The following is a 25,199-nucleotide window of genomic DNA, read 5'->3' as shown; positions in this document are numbered from 1 at the left end:
AGATGCAAAGTATGCGACAAAAACATCAGTGTCAGTATTAGTAGCAGAAACTGCTAATAGCTGCTGTTTGACTCCACATATGTTGGAAACTTTTCTGCTGTCAGTCCATTCCATCGCAATAATGGCATATGTCAGGATGCACAACAAGAGCATTCCGTCCCGCCAGTTGCTGCATGTTATGGAGCATCATTCCAGCTAGTTCTGTCTTCGAGGTCTAAATGTTTTTGAATGGTTTTTATCCAACCTGAAAGCTATTCCAAGTTTGTGGATCTGTTTCGACTCCACAAATGTTGAAACTGTTTTGAAAAAGTTAATCTGGCGAAGTTGGCAAATATCAGTTACATCTGTGTCTTCACAAGATCTTCAAGCAAGACTAATAATCACTCCCTTTATCATAACACTCATTTTTTATGGTGTATTGAGTTCATACTTCATGGGTGATATCTGTAGATGTTTTGCTTAGACACATGAAAGTAAAACATAGTTGGAGAATTAGAAAGGAGCATTTCAGGTGTATTTCACATTAATATGGCAGGAAATATATAGCATCAGCAGGACCTGTCATCATAGTATTAGTTGTTATGATAGTAGTATTGATGGTAGAAGTAGTTGCTGAAGTAAAAGTAGTCTTGATGGTAATAGTATTGATGCTGGAACTTGTTGTGACTGTTAAATTATGGTAGAAGTAGTTGCGGTTGTGATAGTATTGAGGCTAGAATTAATTGTGATGGTTATAGTGTTAATGCTTAATAGTTGTGATAATTGCAGTATTGATTCTAGTAGTATTGTAGGTAGACGTATGCAATTCTTTTTGTGATGGTAGTTGTGATAATTGCAGTATTGATTCTAGTAGTATTGTAGGTAGACGTAGGCAATTCTTTTTGTGATGGTATTAATATTGGTGGTAGAATTTCAGTGTTAGGAGTAGCTGTGATGGTCACAGTGTTGATGGTAGAAGTAGTTGCGATAGTAATAGTATTAATGGTAGAAGCAGTTGTGATGACAAAGGTATCAAGGGTCTAAATGTTTGTGGTGATAATCGTATTGATGACAGAAGTAGCTGTGATGGTAATAGTATGGAAAATAGAAGTATTTGTGATGGTACAAGTATTGATGGTAAGAGTAGTTGTAAAAGTTGTAGTGGAAAATAGGAGTCAAAATATTTAAGCATTTCATCGTAAAATTTACACGGAAATAAGAACTCAAGCTGTCACATAATGAGACAGTATTTTCGATTTGTTTAAGAATCACATGACAGAGTTATTCTTTGATGTTTCAACCATCAATCCATAAAACACACTTTTTACCCTAAACTGTCATATTTGATGTCACAACTATGACATTCCCAGTTGTCAGACGTATGTCACACAGATGTTGAGTGGCACATGGAGCATAAACTTCCCATCAGACTATCCTCCTGGAGTTTGATCTCCGAACCATATGATATATATATATGGGTATCATACCTATAAATCTACGTTCATCCCATCTTTTGTTGGCTCCCAGCAAATGGGGAAGCAATTTCTACTGACATTTTTAAATCATCCTCTAAAAGATCTACAAAAATCTTTCAACTTCTTTCAGTAGGTGTGTGTGACTGACAAAGCAGATCTTCGTAATGTAATATAGATTTCCAAGGTGTTTTCTCAACACCCTGTCGCTGGAAAGTAGGATGCGTTTTGGTGTCAGATTTTGCATTATAAATTTCACCTCTTGTGAACCTGTTCAGCCTTGAAACCTGACATGAATCTGTAATTTATTGTGTTGTGTCCAATATGAACCGGTTTTGTGGGTTTAATTTATGTAAAAGAGACATGATTTTGCAGAATTTTGTACTACTTTGAGGTAAGTCATAAACTGTTATTTCGCATCCATTAAAAGTTTCAAGTTCACTGTATTGTCCTATATTCAATGGCGGATCTTGATCAGATAAGGTAAATTGGCAACTCAGGACTTGGGACTGTGCAGGTAAACAGTGTGGGGGGTAGGTAGACATGAAAGGAACATCAAGACATCATGTCAGCTGCTAAGTTTATAAGTTGTGTGAGTGGGTGTTTGGACATTAGTCTGACCTTAGTCCTACAGGTATGGTTACTTTGTATGGAAATATACATCTAGCAAAAATATAGTAATTAAAATATAGTAATTAAACCTTAATTTAGACCATAGCAATTAATCTTTCCAGGATGATTCAGTCTTCCCCAATCAATCCTAGACTTAAATTAGACTTTTCGTTTTAGTCTTGGAGATACAGCAGTTTGGGGGAATTGATGTTGTTTGTTAGTGAGTACATTAGTGAGTATCTTTGCATAAGGGTGAGTTCATGAGCATGTGTGGGTGAGAACATTGGTGTGTGGGTGTTTGGGCATGAGCATGAGCGTGAGGGTAGGTGCTTATATCTGTGGGTGAGTATGTGTGGGTGTGAGTGAAGGGGTGGGGACAAGGGTATATGGGTAAATACAAGTACATACAGTAAATGCCAAAAGAAATGTTACCCTCCTGTCTTTATGAATTACTGAAAAACTATCAAAGATTTACTAGAAGCCATTAGTTTACAAGAAAGCTGAACAACACAGTTTTATGCAAATCATGAAAGCAAATTCTCAAATATATTCATATTCATGTGAAATGCAGCTTTTGCAGAAGAAATAATTTTTCCTATTTTTGACTGCAGAAATAAACCAAGAACAGTGATTTAGATGTCTATAGGAGAGGCTGGAATAAAAGTCTGCTTTGAGATAAACATAAACCATTTAAAGTTAAAACAATTTAACTATTAAAAGAAGAAACAACTTTTGCATAAGAATCATTCTAATGATTTCAGTCTTTCAAAACATTTTCTGCTGATTTGCATTAGTGAAAACAAGTAAAATGGGTCTTTGATATTGCAAGGGGGATCCTCATTCTCCATGTTGAATTACTACACTCATTGCTTAAATATTTTGGGAGTTTGTCTCTTTTTCAGTGTGTAAGATTACTTAATGTAATTATATATTGATAAGCTCCAAAACTATTTCTTCAAAGACATAAGACTGATCATGTTATGTGATGTTAATGTACATGCACACATTATCTCAAAGACTATTTGTGCCTGGAGATGTGTCCTGTTCAACAGAATGGAAACACTTTGATCAATGACATTTCCAAACTTGGTATGGAATTTATAGAATTTGACTGTGAATCATATACAGAAACTGTCACACAAATGGAGTAAGAATGGATCCAGAGTACACATATTTATATAATTCTGTCATGAATTTTCATTGAATAGCAATTTTTTATAACAGATTTTATATTATTTATTTCTTTATTGTGATTTGTGAATGTGCATAACAGTGTATCATTGCTTCAACCTTCTGTTAAATGTTTTCAAGAAAATCCAAAATAGTAACTGTTTTCTCACAGATGAGATCATCACTCAAATAGGCTTCAATATATGATAAAAATGGATCTTTTCAGCCATCTTGTCAGGGCATCTTCATCAGCCATCCAATGACATGTTTATCCACAGTGAATGAGAATGCTATGTCAATAAACTGTCTCTTATGGTGACAGGATGTAAAGAAAACAAAGCATGAATGGGCCATCTCCCAGGAGGTGTCCAGTCTTCGTAAGGGGATCTCTGACCAAAATTACCTGACCTCACAAAAAGTGGTCAATTTACCTCGCATAAAGTGAATAATCCTCAAGCGGTCAAGAATTCCATTAACTTTCACAATGTTCGTGCAATACTTATGAGCCATCCAGATTTGGTAATCAAAAGATCATAGGTGTAATTTCATCTGTTTACTTTACCAGGTGATCTAGAAATCCCGTTACAGGTAAATCCAGGTACGGGGTGAAAATCTGCGATGGCGACATCAGTTGAAGAAATGTCTGAAAATGTCAGCCACACAGAGGATGGGAGTGCAGATAATTTGTCAATTGTTCCTGAAGCTTTCTGTCAATTTTTTTTTTCATTTTTGTTGTTGTAATTAGTGAAGCATGATCAATTTCATTCTTGAGTGCACAACAATGATTTGACAAAATTACAACTCTTGCCAGTGTCTATGCCTTCAGGGGATTATTATCTTTCAGGTCAAAGGTTGAATCTTAAAGAAAATTAGCAAAGATTGGATCCACATGTTTAAAGAATGCATAATGAATATTTGGTCTTACCTGATTTTACTGATTCCAAAGAACTCCTTGAACCATTCCAGTCATCTTCAACATGATGTTTTAATTATTCAGTGTCCTGGATGATTTAATCTTGTCTTATAAATATTCATATAGCATCAAAGGTCAGGGTCAGGGTTCATACTTGCCATGTTACCATTTTATTATTTTTTGTTCCTTTTGTAAATAACATTGTACTTCTATCAATGGTAATCGTCTTTTGTATGGAACATCCAGCATGAGTCCATATATGCATAAAATGGAATTACTGATAGAATACTAGTATGTGTCTCAAAGGTCATTTTATTTTGTTACCTAACATATTTTCATTAGCATTGTGTGAATCCAAGCACAAAGTGCCACCCACTTTAGAGAATTCAGGTGTCAATGAACACTAAAACATTGAGATGAGACACTAGACACAATGATTTGCCATTCAGATTATATGTCCTATGCTGCTTATGTTTTGTTTTATACGCAGAGATTTGCAATCAGCATGCTTCCTCAGTCTACTGGTGATTCATTCAAATAGCTGTTTTGATGCAATGACCAGAAAAGTATATATATAAGAATACTATATAAAGGATATTATATGAGTGTCCATGTCATACTATGTTTATGACATGATTGCCTAAATGTTGGCATTTCTTGAGCGAGAGCGAGGGATTTACAGATATGTAGGCATGAGTGTTATAAACATGAAATTCTATTTATTACCAAAGTCATTAAGCTGAGGAAAATAAACCCAAATCTACTTTCAAACATGGGCTGGCTACCTGCCGTCACTGCATGTAGAACACTATGACATCATGGCATTGTTCATGACATCACGTTACCATGGCAAATTGATATTTTGCCCCAGGGCATTGTATGAAAAATATGAACCCTAATATGTTTGCCCTCATAGGTAACATATTCCATTATTTTAGTAACATAAGGAGCAGTTGTATGGCTGAGTGGTGAAACTCTCTGCTTATCGAGTTGTAGTCCTTGGTTTTATTTCCAATATGGGTGATACGTCTGAAGCTCACCCTCAATGTACCTAAAGAGTTGTTACAATAAAACCGCACTAGAGGTATAGCATTTTACTTACCTAGAAACACATATATTTTCTTGATGACTAGAGGATCTCACAGGGTCAGTGTAACATGATGATCATCAGCAAAATGTAAACAAGTCAGTTGTTGTACACGATGTATGGAGATCTTGTATACATGATGTCAGATACATGATCACCAGCTGTATAACATGTACATGATGCTGCAAATCATTATGCTAAGTTGCTGCCCTTTATGTGGCAGGATTTGCAGGTAGTGCTTTTCATTTCAGCTTTATGCTTGGCCACACAGGGTTTTCTAAGGTATATATTTTTGTTTGATGTTGCACTCAGGAATATTGCAGCTACATGACAGTAATCCTAAAAAATGGGTCAGAATTAAAGCAGTGCAAGGACTGACATTATGAGCATAAATAGTCTGGGATACAATGACATGCATCAGACAAGCCAGACAAATCCATCTCTTCATCACTGAAATGGTATCCTGTGGTTGAGATGGTGACGTGACATAAACCTACAGACAAACTGGGATGTATACTCCCCAGGGAGTTGAAAATAATTATTCAGTCATACTGAATGCATACTGATCCTTCTGACCAGGGTAATAGCAGTTTCACATTCTGAGCATTCACTGGATGAATTAATCCTGGTAATGATATGTACTTTCATATTATTTCCACAAAAATGCATCAAATAAGAGCTAGATGATGAAAACAATCATGATGAAACAAACAAACAAACAATCCAGGGACATATCTGGTTATCTGATTATGGAATAACACTAAAAACAAACACTGATTTACCTGAACAATGAGCTGCTCTTTTATAGTAACACAGTTTTACTAAAACATCCTTGAGTGTGTATGAAAACTACGGCGGCGTATTAGGGCCATGGTGAAAAATTTTTTGGGTGTTACTATCTCCTACGTAGGACTTACTATCTCCTACGTAGGACTTATTATCAACTATGTAGGACTTAGTATCTCCTACTTAGGACTTACAATCTCCCACGTAGGACTTATTATCACCTACGTAGGACTTACTATCTCCTACATAAGAAATAGTATCTCCTACGTAGGACTTATTATACCCTATGTAGGACTTATTATCACCTACGTAGAACTTAGGAGATAGTAAGTCCTACGTAGAAGATAGTATTCTTAACTCCTACGTAGGAGATAGTAAGTCCTACGTAGCAGATACTAACTCCTACGTAGAAGATAATAAGTCCTACGTAGGTGATTATTAAGTCCTACGTAGGAGATATTAAGTCCTACATTGGGGATACTAAGTCCTACGTAGGAGATAGTAAGTCCTACGTAGGAGATAGTATGTCCTCTGTAGGAGATAATGACACCCAAAAAAATGTTCACCGTGGCCCTAATACGCTTCCATAGAAAACCACTGTGAATAATATGTCCTCGATTTTATATAACCTCTAAAAAATGGCTAAAAATTATTTTTAACAGGATATTACACTAAAAGTGTTTTATTTAAAATCTGCCATTGTATATTTGTTGAAACTATTTTTCAAGAATTTTGACAACTTGTTTCATTTTTGTTTGGACCAAAATATGCTAACAAACATTCAGATGACATTAAGAAAATAGACAATAAAATATAAATAATGCAATAGTGAATGCTAGGGCCACAGACAGGTACAGTGGTAACAGGATACTGGATGTATCAATACTGTCACTAACTTCTATGTCCTTATGTAAATATGGACATAATGTTATAGTAGAACAATTTCTTATGGCTATTTGCTGACATGTGTGGTCCCTTTTTTGTCAGCTCTTTGGTCACATGGATATAGTGTCTGTCTCATGATCAGAAAGGTGGTGGTCGTGATCACAATTTTTTAGCATTTATTTTGGCTAAATTTTATATTTAAAGGCATGAAAATTGAACAAAATACTCTGTGAAAAGTAAGGTAGACTAACACTTAGTCCTTGAATATATATAATTTTTAAACCCATTTCAATTGTAAAGGAGCCCTAGTTATTTTGGAGACTGCTGAGAAAATCTAGACTTGCTTCATGTAGAGCTTTAGCATTGCAGGTAGGAGTAGGCAGTTGGGAGAATAATGTCGTTCAGTGACTGTGAGACAGACAAAAAGTAAAGTTGCAACCTTCAGTGGGGCTTACAAACAATGAAAGGTTGAAAAGTCATATAAATATGAAACAGCCAGCGTTATTGACATACATACTTTATTCCCTAAATTCCAAATCATATATGACTGTTCTCTCTTTTTCATAGCACTCTTTGAACACCAGATGTCATCTTCAATGACACAGTAATAAGTTTTTCACCAGTATCATGCTCACTGGAATCTGACTTCAGAAACTGCACCAGTAGTTTGTCAGCCCTGCTCACGGCACATTCTTCACAAGGGTTAACCTTTTAAGATCCGGGTTATAACTGATCTTCAGCAGCCCATGCTTGGCATAAAAGGTGAATAACAGTATTGGGTGGTCAGACTCACTCACTTGGTAGACACATGGTATCATATCCCAACAGTGTTAATTGATGCTCATGCTGTTGACCACTGTCTGATCATCATCATCGCCATTGTCTTCGTCGTCGTCTTCATCATCATCATCAGCTGCAGCAGCAGCAGCAGCAACATAATGAATTGCTGCTCATGCTTTCTGTCATTGGTTTCCAGGAGTGAATATTACAGGCTGACATGACACAGCTGAAATGTTGCTGAAATATGACTGAACCCTGTTATATACCACCTGCTCACTAGTGCATTAAAAGTTGGTCAAAGGCACTTACAGTAACGGTAATGGCATCTTGTTAAGCGCTTTTACCCAGAATTTTATCGTCTTTCTGCCTGATTAAAGTTGGGGATAGCAGTGGTTAAGTGCAGGTAATAAATATGTAAATGTTGGATCTAATTAAATCTGGAATTGGATTTTGATTTTCACACACTGTGTTTTGTGGATTGTTTCTCATAAATGCCTGTGTGTGCAGATGTTTTTTGGTGTTCATATCCAAATGCAGCTACAAGTAACTTTTTTACTGGTGAAAAATTCAATTTCAAGCATAAAAGCAGTCAGCTGGAACCATTCCCACAAAAGGCATATGTCTAATTCAATGTGTATGACTACATTTAGCAAACATGAAGTAAATAATCTTTTGAAAGTTGGAATCATTGGCGTACATTTGCAACAATTCATACATCCTCGTCTTCTTCTGCATGGATTGTGAACATTAATGAATAAAACATGATCTCTCCTACACTGAACGTATTTACATTTCTGTAGACACTTTAGCAAGTGGAACCTTAGGGGCAGATGATGTGACTCAAAGCTCATTTTCCCTTGAGAAGTATGATCTCTTGAAGATTTTAATTGAGTAATAATGTTTCATGGCTGGATACATAACAGCAACCCTTTTTGCTTCATATCTGAGGGTTTATTAGGCATATCCTTCAACTTTATGTGAGAAAAAACACAATTTGCTGAAAACGCTAAATGTTTCAACATTTGTTTGAACAATAAAAAGATATGAAAGTTATCTGTTTACTATATTGTTAAGGTCTGTGTTAGTGTTCAGCATGATGTATTTCTTCCTGCAATGGAGCAATAAGATCGAGATATTTATCTCATTTTTCATGCAGCTCAGTTGAAATACACATTTATCATACATTCTCCTGACTGACCTCTGTCATCAATAATGTACAATATGCCATATATCTTTTACCAATTGATGTACACAAAAGTTTAAAGTGCATTTGGTACATGATGGATCATCCATTAAGAAGCAAAGTTCTTCAGAAAAACCATCCTTTCACATATTTTCATAAACTATTTTCCCTTCCTAGTTCATCATAATTTACTTTGTTTATCATCATCTAGATTTACACAAGTCTATAAGGTAAGAATTAATACTTTTAACAATCATTTCAAAAAGTGGTCTCCTTTTCTAGACTTGCCTCTTTAAAGGATTACTTAGAATTGCCATACAAGTATGGGCTTAGCACTTGGTACAGTCTTGGAGCATTGCTAATCATCATCAAACTCTGCCAATTGAAAATATCCATCAAAAATGGTAAAAATTTCTAAGGAGGAATAAGATTTATTGATGTATCAAACAGGTCAAATATGAACCTGAACAAAACTGCTTTGGGCTTCACAGTGCGAGGACCACATGATGTGAAGATGTTTACTACAAACAGTAACAAGTGTTGTTGATAAATATCGTCAAATGGCCATCATCATTTGTGCCCGCTGTCAAGTAAATCAGCCTGAAAGAAAATACACGTTTTCCCAGGTAGTGATCGCTGTCTCGTACCATGTGACCGTGCAATTGGCTCCACGAGACAAGTTATAGATCGCAACTATACTCTGTTGTCCCTCACCATTTTTACTTGGATAAACACCACCCAAATGGAACGATTGTTCAATAAAGGACCTTTCAAGACCAATGTGCAATCCTGAATAGCGAAAAGACTTTCACATGCGATGGGAACGCTCTTGCAGGAGTGATAATAAAGCCTAGTAGTTTGATTGTGACCATGTGGGTTAGCGTACATGAATATCTACGCCTTTTCATGTTCAGTCACGCTTCACATTTGTCAAAACTATTTGCAATTTCTGTCATATTGTACAATGCATACAAATATCGTGATGAGCATCAAGACCTAATTTGCCAGACCTAGCATGGGAACTCCTTCGTCTAGAGAGTCAGAGTCAAACTGACCAAATTATGTCACCTTTTTATAGTGTGTGAATGCAGAGTTTATAACCTCCTTTGATCATTAGTTTCAAGTTAATGTTAATACAATAGGACGATACTGTTGCATTAGTGTTATGTTAAGTGATGGATGCACACAATTTTACAAGGTTTGTTTAAGAACCCATGGGGAATGAAGCCACTGTAGCGTGCAGCATTGTGTAGCCGTGGCCTCATTACTACTGTAGACAGATAACTGTCACTTAAAGGGGCCGAGTGACTGAACGGTTTTACTGCTGAAAGCTTCTTTACCTGTCTCACCTGTGCTACCTGTCGTTAGGATGCTGCAGGTGTGACGTGAAGTTCAGACAAGGTAGAAGTGTTTGTGAACATTCCCGAGCACATGTTTATTGGATTGGGATTATCTAAAGGTTTTGTGTACAGGTAAGAGACAATATTGTTAATATGGGATGTTGTTACCTGTGTTACTTACCTGTCAGGTATCACCAGGAATACTGGGATAAAACATGCACAGGAGTGTGGTAATACAGGTATGTTGTGAGAACACATGTAGTATGTCCATAAGTTTTAAGGTATAAAGTGTAACTTCAAACTATTTCTTTGTTAAGCATTTTAGAAGTTGTGTAGGTGAAGGAAAACCAAGTTCTACTGATAATCAACTTCTTTATTGCAATGGGTGTGACATTGGTGTAGGTACAAATACTGTTATCAAGCAGCATCTTGCTCAATAACAGTGCTACTACCTACATCGAGGCGTCGCACCCATTGCAGTAAAGACGTTGACTATCCATAGACCATGGTTTTCCTTCAAACTATTTGTTTACACACTTGTGAAATGGGTTCAGAATACCTTCAGTTTCTAATTCTTAGGTTTTTTTAATTATGTATCTTTTATGTAATTCTGTCATCAACATAAAAGGGATGATTGCATGTGAAATGAAGTACACAGGATGAAAGCAGGTAGGATGGATGCACATTCATAAGAATGCATGTATCAGTGTTCAAAAGGTTATTAGTTACAGATTATACATACAAGCCATGTTGTTCATAAATAAAAACCTATCTTAGAGGTTTTGAAAGATAGTAAACCATCATGGCTGATTATTATGTGTGTTACAATGTTTACATTACTTAGGCAAGACAACTGCATGACGTATAGGTATTTTACATTCTTTCTTATTTCAATGATTATTGTTTATGAGTAAGATGTTTGTATGTGTGTCAGAACATATAAAATTACATTTCAATTGAAAATGCTCAGAAAGCATGCACAGTGTCATTGCCCCTTATGAAAGACGAGAAATAATTTGTCAAGGAATTTGTGGTATGTAGAACTCTGTTCAAGACACTTTTTCAATATTTTGTCAAATGATTCTGATAATGTTGCTTCTTTTTCACTTGCAAAGGTTTCCATAACTGAATGTTGATGCTATATTGTAACTTGAGAATGAGCACAGTTTGCTATAGAAAATATTCTTTCACTTGAAGCAAGTCTTTTAGGAAGATGCGTCCATGGGTCAAGTTTCAAAGCTGTATAGCATGTATGTGATACTCAGCTGCAGTCTATGGTAATGGGTGTTCATGTAATGTCACACATGATATGAAGCCAGACCGAATATAGGATGTGCTTTCAGGGATGCCTGCTGGATTATGTATTTTATGTGGACTTCACCATATCTAATTCTAATGTTAGCCTCATTGTTGTAAAGCATCTAGTAACATCACATCATAGTTTAGGATTTTGAAAGTTCAGATGAAGAATCCAGTGTGATCCACATGTCATCTAATACTAGCTCATTGTAGTTTTGGATTTTAAAATTGAAGAAGCGGAGTGCAATGTTACGCTCACTTATAACAGCATATTGTATTTTCAGAATTTTCTACTGTAGATTAAGAGTCTAATGTTATCCACATTATCGTAAAGCATATAATTTCTGTTATGAAAGATGAGATGAAGAGTCTCACACAAATATGCTGATAAGTTGGGTTTTTTTTTCAAAATGACCAAAAATGTTTGGACATGATAACTGAAATGATCATAATGAAATGTATCCCCATCCCATGTATCCCCATCCCATGTATCCCCACCCCATGCAAGAAGCTCTCTTATGTCCCCTGCTCAACTTGCCAAACTGTTGGCTTTACATTTGCAACATACCAACTACCATTTTGAATCTTGAATTAATTGCACAAGATGTAATTCTCCAAATGCATACAATATGTTCTGAACAAATTAGATTCAGTGGGCCTAACTCTAAGTATTCAAGGGGGTTAACTCTAAGTTTTTTGTCTGTTGTCTGCTAATGAAATGGATAAATGCCTAACTGTTGTTTCACTGAGCATAAAGACAATCATATACACGCCATCAAAATAATTCTGTGAGAGGTAGGATTCCTCATCCACTGGTTCCTAGGGTGAAAGCAGTGATTTATCATCAATATTAGGTTATGCTCACTTCTTCTTTGGGCTCCAGGATTATAAACAAATCAAGAGACTATGTCAACCCACATTCCCATCAAGACATTTGACATCAGGATATGTAAGATGGACCCAGGCTAGTACAGACTTCAGACCTATGCTGTAAAAGATTTGTGACAAATGTCCTGTTTGGTACACACATGGCCCTGAGGTCAAAGGTGGTGTGCACAGTAGCACTGCACAGGAATGCCAGGAAAAGCCCTGATTATGTTTCTGGGTTTTGTAGTGTCACAGGAATGGTCATGTGTATATTGTCGAATGTAGCATTAACAAACAACAAACATACAAACAAACTTACTGATGCCTTCATTATATACTGGGCAGACATAGCTTGGGTATTTGCAAATTTTGAAATCAGGAATAATGATGTATTTATTCATTGACACACTGATGAAATATCAGTCATATAAATACCAATATCCCTAACTTATTTTGTCCAGTATAGATGGAAATACAACACATAACACCACCATGCATAAACTATGCATCATCCTCAGATAGCATCACACTGAAAGGACATTCAAGCAAGAATGATGCCATTTTCTATGATATCCTCTCTGTCATGATGACCTTAATGTCAGCAGGACTAATAAAAAAAAAAACATTTCTCAAAGATCCACAATCTATCTGAATCTTGTTCTGCACAATTATTCAGGGTTCTTAGACGCTTGGACTCTGCTCTACAAAGAAATGCTATCACTACAACTATATTCTCTCAACCATATTATTTTCCTTCAGTCCCTCACCTTCATGTAATGCTATAGTACTAAACATGTGTACATATTCAGGGTCTGTCATCAACATCAGATCACAGTGGGGTTCCTGTACAGTCTGGATGGAGTTCTTTATTTCCAAGCATCAATCTACCTTCAGAAGTCTATATTTAATGATGAAGTAACAATAATCATCATGTTCTCTTTGTGTGGAGATCATATACCGATATGGTGTCTGCTTCTAGAACAATGTCCACAGTTGACAGAATATGCAGTTAACATGTCTGCATAAGTAATTTTGCTGTCCAGCATATCAAAACTGCTATGTATGATCAGTATATGAACCCAAAAAATTGAAATGCTTCTTTATTTCACTTAAACACACAATAGCTATGCACTAGGATGCCACAGGAGTTAGATCACTGCATTCAAATGCATCACTGATCACAGTCCATGTTTATCTTTCGTGAACAGGATGTGGTGTTTGACTAGGTTCACCTTTCTTCAAAGTGACAGTGTCCTCATTTCTTTATATACCATGTCACTTCTCATCCCAGAGACCGTATTTCCATAAGTAAATTCTCCGCCTCTCCAATTCAGTTCTTCAAAAAGGTATTTAATTCTTATGAAAGTAGCATCATGATTGAGTAGGTGGGTCTTCACCACTTATTACCAATAGAGAAGTCGTTAGGACAGCCTTAAGTCTGCATCATACATTCAGCAACTGTTATATCATGTTATATGCAAATCTATAAATCTTAATATCAGTATCTGTATTATGTCATGAATTATTGTTATGATAGATAAGGTAATAGAGTACGTCTAGGCAATATCCATCTTGCATCAGATAAGGGGTTCAGTTCAATTGTCCTAGTTAAGTTGTGAGGTGATTCCTAGAATGATCTAAAGCTAGTGATAGGAAATGGGTGCAATTTTGTCATTGATCATTTATCATGGATCATAATTGGTTTATCCCAACCAATCAATCCTGGATTATAAACAGGATCATTTTTCACTGTATTTTCACAAAAATGTATTAAAATGTCCATGATTTCATATTTGAAGATATTTGTTCATTAATGAAAATATTTTCTATTGAGGCAATTCATGATGAATACATTTATAATGTGTTTGAAATCTCACAGTTTAGTCTACTTTTCAAGGATATCTTATGAATACAGAAAGGATTTTATGTTTTTTAATAGTTGTCATAAATATTTGTGCATCTAAGAATAGGTTGAACAATTGGGAGTAAAATTTGAGATCATACAGCATTTACCTCCACAATCAATTATGGTCTCATACATACTCATTGTTGAAATGGTTCAAGGTAGCAAATCAATTCTCTTATTACAATCCCACTTTGTAATGAGGCCTAACCATGACTGATTGGTGCTTAGGCATGTGGTATATCAGCTGTATTAGAGTCATCAGAATGGTGGTGTAGCCTGGGCATGTGGTATATCAGCTGTGACAGAGTCATCAGAGTGGTGGTGTAGCCTGGGCATGTGGTATATCAGCTGTGACAGAGTCATCAGAGTGGTGGTGTAGCCTAGGCATGTGGTATATCAGCTGTGACAGAGTCATCAGAGTGGTGGTGTAGCCTAGGCATGTGGTATATCAGCTGTGACAGAGTCATCAGAGTGGTGGTGTAGCCTAGGCATGTGGTATATCAGCTGTGATTGTAGCCTAGGCATGTGGTATATCAGCTGTGACAGAGTCATCAGAGTGGTGGTGTAGCCTAGGCATGTGGTATATCAGCTGTGATAGGGTCATCAGAGTGGTGGTGTAGCCTGGGCATGTGGTATATCAGCTGTATTAGAGTCATCAGAATGGTGGTGTAGCCTAGGCATGTGGTATATCAGCTGTGACAGAGTCATCAGAGTGGTGGTGTAGCCTGGGCATGTGGTATATCAGCTGTGACAGAGTCATCAGAATGGTGGTGTAGCCTAGGCATGTGGTATATCAGCTGTGATTGTAGCCTAGGCATGTGGTATATCAGCTGTGACAGAGTCATCAGAATGGTGGTGTAGCCTAGGCATGTGGTATATCAGCTGTGACAGAGTCATCAGAGTGGTGGTGTAGCCTGGGCATGTGGTATATCAGCTGTGATTGTAACCTAGGCATGTAGTATATCAGCTGTGACAGAGTCATCAGAGTGGTGGTGTAGCCTAGGCATGTGGTATATCAGCTGTGACAGAGTCATCAGAATGATGGTGTAGCCTGGGCATGTGGTATATCAGCTGTGACAGAGTCATCAGAGCGGTGGTGTAGCCTGGGCATGTGGTATATCAGCTGTGACAGAGTCATCAGAATGGTGGTGTAGCCTAGGCATGTGGTATATCAGCTGTGACAGAGTCATCAGAATGGTGGTGTAGCCTAGGCATGTGGTATATCAGCTGTGACAGAGTCATCAGAGTGGTGGTGTAGCCTAGGCATGTGGTATATCAGCTGTGACAGAGTCATCAGAGTGGTGGTGTAGCCTAGGCATGTGGTATATCAGCTGTGACAGAGTCATCAGAGTGGTGGTGTAGCCTAGGCATGTGGTATATCAGCTGTGATAGGGTCATCAGAATGGTGGTGTAGCCTGGGCATGTGGTATGTCAGCTGTATTAGAGTCATCAGAATGATGGTGTAGCCTAGGCATGTGGTATATCAGCTGTGACAGAGTCATCAGAGTGGTGGTGTAGCCTGGGCATGTGGTATATCAGCTGTGACAGAGTCATCAGAATGGTGGTGTAGCCTGGGCATGTGGTATATCAGCTGTGATTGTAGCCTAGGCATGTGGTATATCAGCTGTGACAGAGTCATCAGAATGGTGGTGTAGCCTGGGCATGTGGTATATCAGCTGTGACAGAGTCATCAGAGTGGTGGTGTAGCCTAGGCATGTGGTATATCAGCTGTGACAGAGTCATCAGAATGGTGGTGTAGCCTAGGCATGTGGTATATCAGCTGTGACAGAGTCATCAGAGTGGTGGTGTAGCCTAGGCATGTGGTATATCAGCTGTGACAGAGTCATCAGAGTGGTGGTGTAGCCTAGGCATGTGGTATATCAGCTGTGACAGAGTCATCAGAGTGGTGGTGTAGCCTAGGCATGTGGTATATCAGCTGTGACAGAGTCATCAGAGTGGTGGTGTAATCAAGTGTTTAAAGCTTTCACTCTTCATGCTATTCCCCACATGGGTTCAGTTAATCAATTTCTTTTGTCCCCCACCATGATATTTCTGGAATATTGCTAAAAGTAACATAAAACTATACTCACTCACTCCAGCATTTATCAACTGCAAACAGGACCTCAAAACACAGTAGAGTATTAATTATCTGCATGTTTTGCTATCTACATGTGGGTGCAATATATGCTGAAGTAGAGGTAAATGTCTTGTTGCCTTCAAAGGATTCACATTTTCCTGAATCTGTTAAGTGTTGCAGATTCCTATCATCATGGGTGGAAGTTTTTGACACTGACTATGTATTACACCACATGAAATAAGGTATTCCTGCTGAACATGCAAAGAATGAAACTACTGCTCAAGGATGCTTCAAACAAATCACTACATCCATCACCATGGTGAGTGAGTGAGTGAGTGTGGTCCTATGCCACTTTTAGCAATATTGCAGCAATATCCTGTAGGGAGACACAGAAAGGGCTTCACATATTGTACCATGTGGGGAATTGAACTCAGGTCTGTGATATGATGAAAGAATGTTTCACCACTGGGCTATCCTACTGCACCTGATGATGAAACTGTAATGTAATAACTCTATTACTGCATAGTGTGCGTCATAAGGTAATACCCGTGAAGGTACAGGTTAGAATAGGCCTTCAGCAACCCATGCTTGCCAGAAAAGGTGACTATGCTTGTCTTAGAGGCGACTAATGGGATCGGATGGTCAGGCTCGCTGACTTGGTTGACACATGTCATCGGTTCCCAATTGCGCAGATCGATGCTCATGTTGTTGATCACTGGATTGTCTGGTCTAAACTTGATTATTTACAGACTGACGCCATATAACTGGAATATTGTTGAGTGCGGCGTAAAACTAAACTCACTCACTCACTCACTCACTCACTCACTCACTCACTCACTCACTCACTCACTCACTCACTCACTCACTCACTCACTCACTCACTCATAAGGTAAGGTTGACAGAATGTTTAATGACTTTCAAATTAACTGTATTGTGAAAATAAGACATTCCATATTTAAATACAGGCCAAGAAGACACTGTTATAGAAGTATAATTTGCATATGCCAAAAGTGGTTACTGGTTACAACAATATGAAGGATTGTAGAGGTGTTGCTTTAGCTTTAGACAAGACTCTGCTAGAGTGAGGTCCAGATTGCTCATGTGTTAGTTAAAACAGGGTGAACTGTAAATTGTATGCTGAAGGTAAATTTCTAAATATTTCACATGCAGATATGTAACATTACCTGACATCAGATATTAGACAAATATAATAGTGCTAAAGAAGTTTGTAATGCTACAAACGTTTCGAGAATAGCTAGCCAGGCTGATGAAGGGATTGAAATCCTTAGATCCTGCCTGGACCAAGGGACACAACTTCACCCTTTGATACACGTCCTTGCCCCAGATGAATTAATGCCATTTCACACACCATACACTCAGCGATTCCTCTTGCATGATTCAAGGTTTAAACATCATAATATTACAAACACTATCATGTAAATGTCATATGCTCTGTTACCTTTGATTTACAAATATCACAGCAGTATGTTGAGGACAGGGAAAACTATGTTGCATGTCCTCAGAGAATAGCTCTTCAGCAACTCAAACATCAAAATAATTGTTGGTATCACTACATTGAGGCACTCGAGCTTGACCAACAGCTAGTCTGATTCATTCTGGAAATATTTAAAAGTTTAAATTACAAAGTTAAAGTGTTATCGTGGATGCCTGACAAGCAATGAAATGACAGCCTTGGTCGCCTTTCTATGAGAAAATAAAATAACATGAATAATCCAACACAGGGATAAAGGAAAGTAAATACAAGTGCTGTGAAATAGGAACATTATGAAAAGTCTATTTCTTATCTTTAAATCCTCAGTTTATGTTTCACACGGTATGATTTTTAAGAAGAACACAATGAAGTTGTGAGGTTCATTATAGGCAATAAGCATGATACGTTAAATGGAACTAGTAAAAGGAGACATAAGTATTCTGAAGAGGAATATTATATCAGAGAGAATACATTAAACAAGACCTTTAGTCCACATAATGAGGGTTATATTTTACAGTGTACTGACTCTTTAAGAACATATTCCCACTTTATAATGTTTAATCCTCTTTACTGTGTGTTGTTCACGCTTATATCCACAACATAAAAGATTGAGCCTTGTCATAATTGTTTTTTACCTGAAATATACAGGTTCTAATTTTCTTTATCTGAAATAGTAAATGTCTCAAAGACATATTTTTTTTATGTTGACTCAACAATAGTTGTTCTTTTGCTTGAATAACAAATGCATCATGTGTCTAATATATATGCAATTTGGGGTTTCTTAGGTATGACATATTTCAGCAATTTTATGTGGTCTTGTCCTTGAACGTTATCTGTGGCCACGTTCAAACCTCTGCCAGCTCATATCTAGACAATGAGAGAAATAAAACAACAAAACGTCAAAATGTCAAGCAATTTATTTGATATATTATTTCCTTTCCTGGTTATACTAAATGTTGTATGAACAATATTGATTTTATAATAATCAGAAGATCAGAATTTAGAATGTGCCATTTTCATAAAATCGTTATGAGAGCATGTATCTGAACCTTGGAGTCATTGGTACTAGTATTCAACATTTTAATGTCACCATAGTTACATTAATGGATATAAAACACATCAACTGTGTTCACTTTAGAGGAAATAAGGTATAAATTTCAGATTAAACCAGCTTATGTTCATAAGCTAAATGTTATGAATTCCAGCAGGGCAGGATCTCTATCATCTATCATGTTTCATAAATTTTTCAGTCGGCAATGATACCCTTTATTACCTTGAACAACATTACAAAGAAGTGAAAGATGGTGTTATGAGGGTTGGTGCTGTTTGGGTCTTGAATAGCTGGTAGAGATTAAGTCTTGTTTGTGTTCTGAACCACCCATACAGACGTGAACACCAATAGGGCATAAACATCTCTCTGGATTATATTGACGACAGGAGAAGGTAAGAACATTCTTCTTGTGAAGAACTTGGCATCATCTTTGAGTCATGTTTCATGGTAATTAGATTCTGTACAGTATTGTCTGCTGGTATGGGTGAAAGAATTGCACATGTTTTTCTATTTTATTTATTTACTTAAGATACAATGTGCATGTATGTGTGTATATATATATATATAGTTGGGATTGCTTTTTTATTCTTGTATATATGGAAACAAACAGTTTTGATACTTTTATTTACAGATTCTGTTCTTAAATGCCTCCTAAAGTAGGATACAGGTATTGGAACTCTCTTGTTGTCAAGAAGTTGACTACATGTTAGGGATTCTCCTGTGTTTTTGTTTTGTGACCCTTAATGCAGTCAAAATCACAAAATAGGTTCTTCTAAGAACAGAGATTTTGTCTTTTTAGGAAAACTGGTGTGTCATTTTCATTAACAGATTTTATGCATATTGTCAACAAGTGTAGGATACAACTTGGCACTGTCTTTATTTAAGCCACACTTTGTCTTCTTGACCTACGACCAATTCACTTCCATCCTCAAGGTGGCAAACATACCACAAAAATATCCATGAAACAATAAAATGTTTATTAACGAAACAAAAAGCAAGCATTAAAAAGCATCAAATTCCTCCGGCAAAAGACTTTCTTCCTCCAGCACCGAGTGTAAATAGTGAAATTCCATCAGCTACTCAAATGAGCCTGCTCATGTTCTACACAGCATTTACATTTAGAAAGAACTTTCTATCACATGAAATGAAAGACTCACACTCTATTTTTGTACTTTCCTTTTCTTGCACTGATCTTCAATCTAACTAATAAGAACATCACATTAGGAGAAGGTATGGTCATTTAAACAGGTGTTGAAATTACACTGGTGTCTACAAGGGGAATCTGCAATAGTTTAGAGGAAACTGTATGTCTCTAAACATGTGTTCCTCTGACATGTGACTTTGTGTGTCCATCATATGTTGATCATGTGACCTGATGGGTTTATCATGTGACTGTGTGTGTCCATCGTGTAACTTCATTTATACTTCAGCACATGACTGCATGTGTCCATAACATGACTGCATGTGTCCATAACATGACTGCATGTGTCCATAACATGGCTGCTTGTGTCCTTTGTGTGATTTCTTATGTCCATCATTTGACTTCTTGTGTTCACAATGTGATTTAATGTGTTCTCTTTTTCTTTCTCTCTCTCTGTCTCTCGCCCTCTCTTTCTTGCTCTCTTTCTCTCTATATATATGTAGAGATCTGTAGTTGGCTTGTGTGGTCTGAGTGACTAGACATAAGTGGTAATGTTATTGATTTGGTAGAGTTAAGGATAGTACACTGTATTTGGTAGTGTTCAGGGTAGGGTCCTAGACACTGGTAGTGTTGAGGGTAGTGTGATAGGCATGCATGGTGATCAGATTAGGGTCCTGGACATTGGTAGTGTTAATGATAGTGCCCTTGGCATTGGTAGTGTTTAGGGTAACCCTAGTGTCCAAGGAAAGATTAACATTCTGGGTAGTGTCCTGGACATTGGTAGTGTTAATGATAGTGCCCTTGGCATTGGTAGTGTTTAGGGTAACCCTAGTGTCCAAGGAAAGGGTAACATTCTGGGTAGTGTCCTGGACATTGGTAGTGTTAATGATAGTGCCCTTGGCATTGGTAGTGTTTAGGGTAACCCTAGTGTCCAAGGAAAGGGTAACATTCTGGGTAGTGTCCTGGACATTGGTAGTGTTAGTGATAGTGCCCTTGGCATTGGTAGTGTTTAGGGTAACCCTAGTGTCCAAGGAAAGGGTAACATTCTGGGTAGTGTCCTGGGCATGGATAGTATTGAGGGTAGTGTCCTGGTGATGGACTGTGTTCAAGGCTAAGTGTCCTAAATCTATCAGTGCACCTGATAGTTTAATCTGTAACAATTACAGCAAGCTTCTGACGGGGACAGATACCAAGGTACGGTGACGCCAGTTTCCTGGTATACATATTATTATGTCAGTGTGTCTCAGTATTATATGCCAATCATGGTTCTGCTGCTGTTACTCTCAGTGATGTTGAAGCAGTTTTAAAAACACAATACATAGTCTTCATGACTTCCAGGAAACTTTCAGTTATGTCTGACCTCCCTACTCCAGAAACGACAACTACATTAAATGAAGAACAAAACATCACAGTAAGTATTCAAATTATCTATTGATCTCTCAATGATGCAGCTCCTATATCATTGTCTTGACAATTGTTATTAGGAAATTTGGTTATGAAGACTAAGTGCTCATCTAAATATGTTTCTGCAACAATTTCAAGATGACCGTGCATTGAGTCTTCCCCATGACCACACTCAATCCTTACTGTACTAAAGGGTATATAATCACCTCATTAGACAAGATGGTGGCCACAAAAGTAGGACTCCTTAATCAAAATTTGAAAGATATAGTAATTTTAGGGTGTGAAAAATTTAAATGCAAGTCATGAAACAGGACCTAGATTCTGATTCAGGAACAATTATTGAAGCTCGAAGCTGAGTAAATAACTGTCTCTGATTATGGGTTTTGTTATCAAGGAAGGGATCAGGCTGGATGCCTGAGCTTGTTGGCTTATCTTGAGTTCCACTGTAGGCGATAAGCTAGAATTATATCCACGCCATTCTTTTCTGTCAAAATCAGCACAATGATGATGCATTGTGGGACTGGAATGACTTGCTGTTTTTGTTGTTGCACGTTTTGATGTATTTTTTCACAAGTGACACACTTTTTTACTAGCATCATGGGGGTCTTTGAAATTGAAACTTATGGGGATTGTAATATGTGACCAAAAAACTTAACTGGAATAAATTGGGGGATATTGATGTCATTTCAGCGTAATGCTACATTATTAAAGGATATAGGGAACAAAAAATTTCAAAGACATTTCTGTGGGCTAAAGGAATAATGGCACCAATGTTTTTACGACATAATCCCCAACTAATGATCGTCTCAGTCGTAACACAGTAATATTTGTAGAAGGATTTTGAGGTCTAAGTCTGCTAAACAGATAATTAAATAAAATGAACAATTTAACGAGACAATGACAACTGTATATTTATCTTCTTACTTCCTATGTCAGCTCCTTTTGAATGAAATGTAGCCTTCTCAAAAATGATTGATATAATGAAATGAGAGCAATGCCAGCAGGGCATTATGCTTTGTTTAAAGTCAAATTTTGTTTCATTTAACCTGTGCCAATTAAGGTTTGTGAGGTTTAATGAAAAATATTATACTGACACAATTCAAATGATTTTGAACTTGTGCCAATTAAATTAGCAATCCAAAGAATATATGTTAAAATCATTACTGTCCAAAGTATAAATTGTCATAAAAATAATTATTCATTATTTGAGACAATTTGATGTGTAAAAAAATATACCAGGATGTATAAATGAGGGCAATAGTCTTTTCGAAACAGTTTCTAGACTTAACAATAACAGACAATATCTATTGTATGTGTTAAGTACCAAGATCAAATGTCACCAAAACCATCCCTTTTGAACTCAAACTTGGTTAATCCCAACAGGAGTATTGCTTATGTGATCCAGAGTTTATGCTTTACCTCACTAACACTGGTAAAAAATCGAACATGCATATAAATTACAGCCAAAGCTGGTTAATCAGTGATTCTAGGATAAGAAAGTTCAGGCAAAAGTTGGCATGTAAATGACTGACTTCTGAGAGCAAACCCAGGACCCACAATGTAGCTTGGTGAGCTTTTCATGTTTTAGAGTAGGATTAAGTACTATAAATATTGTCCCTTGAGTCACCTACTTGACTCACAATGATGCCATTAAAGTGACCACCTTGTCAAATGCTTGGACATACTTTAAACAAGAGTCACACTTCTACCGCAGAGAAAACACTGATGAAAACTTTAAGAACGTATTTGTGAGGATTGTTTTGTTGCTGGATGTACCCAGGACATTCTTGTGCTGTGAAATTACGTAGATGGAGAGAAAGTAAACTATTAAACAGACTGTGTCCTGACTGAGTGACGGTTGTTAAACAAGCAGGGCGTATACAATGGGTGTTTTGATGGTTAGTGTTTGGTGCAGGTTCCTCTGTACACATTGGTCAAAAGGTCAAGGGGGACACAAACATGGCACCAATCATGACAGACAATATAACATTTAGGAAACTCAGATCTTGTAACGTCATGCAGCTTTTATACATCTTGTACTGTGACATTCACTGCAAAGAGATCTCTAATAAAGAGTCTTTCAGGCTGGTCTTTTCACTCCCTCCTGTACAAGAATCTGATAATACAGATTTGAAGTGCACAATATCAAAGTTGCTTATATTGTGTAAAGTAAGATATTAATATTGACTATGGTGGCTTCCTATTTGTTAGTTGCTGGTGTCTTACAGGAGCAAATTCATAAACTTCTCCCACAACCATTCCTAGCGCAAAGTGATTTGAGGAAAAATTTGTTTAGACAGTTTAGACAGCTTTGTAAGAAATGTAGAACATGGCTATTTGATTTTAGTGGTTTTTCATTGCAACTGTGACACTAAACGTATAAATTATTATTTAATATTTTTGAATCCCCTTGGCTTGTAACTTTATTACTATTTCTGACATTTACTTTACATCCATCGCATACATCTTTCTCCAAAAAGATTTTTCTTTATTTTTAAAAATTCAGTTTTGATGTAAGTCTTCTGTGAGGAGTATAAAATTTGAAAATATGTGTGCACATTGAAATGTCAAGGATAATCCACACATACCAAAGATATGAAGCTATACGAGTTTTAAACAGACTTACATCATGCTGAAGTGATGATCAATGGATAGGTGTTATGCTTAACCAGTTTATTGATTTTGATAGCGTGGGAAACATTCTACTATCACTCTGAACAGTTAGGAGAGCACTAACGACCTCTAGAAAAAATTATTAACAGAGATGTACCTAAAAACACATATTTATTGAATAAATGGGCCGTGGGAATACCAAAGTTAAAGCATGACCCAACTATAATGGCTGTCAGCCCTATATAATGCTGTGTAAATATTTACTTTTGAAATCTTGCTGAAAAAAAAACTTTAAGGGTGTAAGGAAATTTGTACTTCAGAATATTAGACTGTGCCACATCACATTCAGTTGAAAGATTTTTTTATATTTGGTGGAGAGGGTATCATATTTTGTCAGCCCATGAGAATCTAGATTTCATATTTATTTAATTAAATTTGATAATAAAAGTGAAATAAGAACTGTCACGTTGGTAAGTACAGAATACACATTCAGGTCTAATGTAATGGTTTGGTACTATCCCTCAGAATGTAAATTAAAATACTGTCACTTATTTGCTTAATGCTTTTACATAAGAGAGAAGGATGACAGTTATGTATTGTGTGTGACAAATTTTTAAAGTTATCAAGTAACTTCTCTCTAATGCCTCAGTGATGCAACTTGTAGTTCCTTTTAATGACCTGTGACACAATTTTTTAAAGAGAAATATTTCCTCTATTCTTGCAAGTGTTTTAGATAAGGTAAATATTGTAATGTGTATGAATTAAAACATTTCACATGTCTTGTCTTTAGGTGCAAGTTACAAGTTATAATACTTCTTTACTGTACTTTTTTTCACAGTTTCTTTAATTTTGTTACAAATTTTTATAAGCATAATATTACAAATGAACATGTAAACCAATACTTAAATACACAATTTCTTTATTGATGCAGTGCTATGATTGTGACTCCATAGATTGCGTGTGAATGCAGAATTTTTCTTAGACTCCTTACAGTGATATATCATTCCTTAGAGGGAGCTTAATGAATGTGTCACATGCTGCCATGGAGTATTTCTTACAAAGACTGGTTCTTGGCAGTATATGCACTGTAACACATTCATCAAGTGAAGAGTTGTTGTTGCAATTTGTTCTTATAACTTGTA

General features: G+C 36.7%; 1 protein-coding gene across 3 annotated transcripts in view; it reads left to right on the top strand.

The window, feature by feature from the left end:
* Positions 1-10,153: 10,153 nt before the first annotated feature.
* LOC137274460 (protocadherin-11 X-linked-like) overlaps positions 10,154-25,199 on the top strand; it is a 54,089-nt gene continuing 39,043 nt past the window's right edge. For all 3 annotated transcript variants that reach the window (XR_010956183.1, XM_067807655.1, XM_067807656.1), the window contains exon 1: positions 10,154-10,339. The gene's annotated coding sequence lies outside the window, so the exon portion shown is untranslated. The remainder of the gene's footprint in view (positions 10,340-25,199) is intronic.

This window comes from Haliotis asinina, chromosome 2, assembly GCF_037392515.1.
Source record: "Haliotis asinina isolate JCU_RB_2024 chromosome 2, JCU_Hal_asi_v2, whole genome shotgun sequence".
NCBI classification, from domain to species: Eukaryota; Metazoa; Mollusca; class Gastropoda; order Lepetellida; family Haliotidae; genus Haliotis; species Haliotis asinina.
The sequence above is the reverse complement of the archived record's forward strand: the minus strand, read 5'-3'. Positions and strand labels throughout refer to the sequence as shown.